This window comes from Austrofundulus limnaeus, unplaced genomic scaffold (genome assembly GCF_001266775.1).
Source record: "Austrofundulus limnaeus strain Quisiro unplaced genomic scaffold, Austrofundulus_limnaeus-1.0 Scaffold1047, whole genome shotgun sequence".
NCBI classification, from domain to species: domain Eukaryota; kingdom Metazoa; phylum Chordata; class Actinopteri; order Cyprinodontiformes; family Rivulidae; genus Austrofundulus; species Austrofundulus limnaeus.
Window position 1 is genome coordinate 104,723 of NW_013953449.1, and position 2,285 is coordinate 107,007.

Consider the following 2,285-nt stretch of genomic DNA (forward strand, 5'->3'; position numbering starts at 1 on the left):
AGTCAGAGCAGCAGCTGAAGCAGACTTCAAATAATCAGAAGGAACTGAAGAATTTTTAATGTGTTTCTGTGTAAAACAGTTTTTATTAAAGTTAAATTATTTTTTTACTAAATGAAAAGTAAAGAAGTCACAGAACCTAAATCCGCATTTACAAAATAAATAAAATAAAAGGTAAATGGTTCAATAAAACAGTATGTGATGATGATGATGATAAAAGGTGTTGTGATGTATTTTATTTCCCTTCAGCTCCTGAAATATCGCGAGACTTGGATCAGTTCGAGAAGAACGGGTCCAGACAAGCAGCAATATTCATGCTTAGCTTCAGCACCAACAAGCTGCTGGGAGATGTTTCCTGGGATGTTTGGACTGAGCYAACACTGAGCTGTTCGGCCGGTTCGGTCGCAGATGACAACACCTGGTTGGGATGAACAGGTACGGACCTCCAGAACCACGGCTGGACCTCTGCTGTTAGCTGCTCGCGTGATTTATAAACGGCTGGTTAGCTGGCTAACTGTTAGCTTTAGCTCGAATGTAATCTGTGGTGTTAGTTTCTGTTGGATTATTTAATCTGTGTTTATTAAGGAGATTATTACCAACAGTTATAAACATAGTGGTTATTAATAACTAGTCCTGGTGAACCCAGGTGTTGGCAAACTGCAGGTTTAAGTGGATGTTGGGGAGCTATTGTTAGCATGCTAACGAGCTAAATGAGCTCACATGAAGGCATCTTCAGATCCACAAACCTGCAGTTAGCTGTGATTTATCCTCATCCTGTTCAGCAGAAAGGACTTATTTTAATTTAAACCACAAGTTCTGACATCAAACAGTCCAAATACTCAACTGGAAGTAAAACTATGTGTCTAAATCTTCTTTTACTTTATAATATCCCCTCATTTAGGTTTTAACGGCTTTTATTCAGAACAGCACGACTGAAGAATGATCTGAATTATTGTGTCTGTGCAACAACAACAATGTTTAAATTCACTCTCTAAAATACTCTTACTATTTTTGCCTTATATAAAAATAATTCCGTAAAACATTAAGGAAGTCAATTTAGCCAGCTTAGGAAAATAAAATAAAGATAATAGTGAACAGAACTTATTAATGCACGAAGTAATAAAACTGTTTTTTATAAGCATCTGAATCAGTTATTATAAAACTAAAATTAGTATTAAACCACTAACATTACAGATTACAAGTGCAAAAATACCATTTTGTCAGAATGTAATGAATTAATGTCTTATCAATGTATCATTTGAATGAACTGTCTGAAATATAATCCTAAAAAATTTGAAGCATTTTTTTCAGCAGTAGCAACAACAAAACCTGATTTTGAGGAAAAACGCCTTAAAAGTTTTGAAATTTTCTCTGTGAGCTAGCAAAGTTTTGTTTCTTCCAAACTGGGAAATCTTAATATACAAATAATATTTGAGGTTTCCTCTTTATATTGACATCAAAAATGACCCAATAAATTTACATAAAATCAGTATTCAGACCAAACAGTAATGTATTATCATAACCTACAAGACAAATGAAGTCATATCTCTGGATCTGCTGATGATATCAGGATGATCCAGGGATCAAAATGTAGCTTTTAAAGCAGGAATCTGAAAATATGAGGTCATTATGACTGAATTTGACTTAATCCTTATTTCCATATGATAAGTCACATATCTGTAAATATTTATGTAATAAAATGTATTTAATATGGACATACATTCCTTCAATCTGTTCTACATTTATTTAAAAAGTGATGTTTTGTGTACATCAATATAATGTATTTATTTTTATTCCTCCAAGAAATGACCAGTATTCAACACTGAAAAACAAGTTTTATTAGTTAAAGAAGAGGCTTAATGTGAATGATTGAACTCTTTTGGTAAAAACCTGTTTTCAGCGTTTGTCTGGTCTCAGCTCTGCTTCAGGTTCGATGATGACCTCCTTTCTTGTTGGTTATTTTTGTTTATGTGCTATTTGGCTCAAAGTGAGTTTGTTAGTTACAGTTAGTTACAGTTAGTTAGTTTGTTAGTTACAGTTAGTTACAGTTTGTTAGTTACAGTTTGTTAGTTAGTTAGTTACAGTTAGTTACAGTTTGTTAGTTACAGTTTGTTAGAGTTTGTTAGTTAGTTTGTTACAGTTTGTTAGTTACAGTTAGTTAGTTTGTTAGTTACAGTTAGTTACAGTTTGTTAGTTACAGTTTGTTACAGTTTGTTAGTTACAGTTAGTTACAGTTTGTTAGTTACAGTTAGTTTGTTAGTTACAGTTAGTTACAGTTTGTTAGTTAC

At 32.9% G+C, this 2,285-nt stretch overlaps 1 protein-coding gene across 1 annotated transcript in view; it reads left to right on the forward strand.

Moving 5' to 3' along the window:
• The first annotated feature begins 259 nt into the window (after window positions 1–259).
• sh2b1 (SH2B adaptor protein 1) overlaps window positions 260–2,285 on the forward strand; it is a 14,946-nt gene continuing 12,920 nt past the window's right edge. Inside the window, exon 1 of the mRNA XM_014030377.1 lies at window positions 260–432. The gene's annotated coding sequence lies outside the window, so the exon portion shown is untranslated. The remainder of the gene's footprint in view (window positions 433–2,285) is intronic.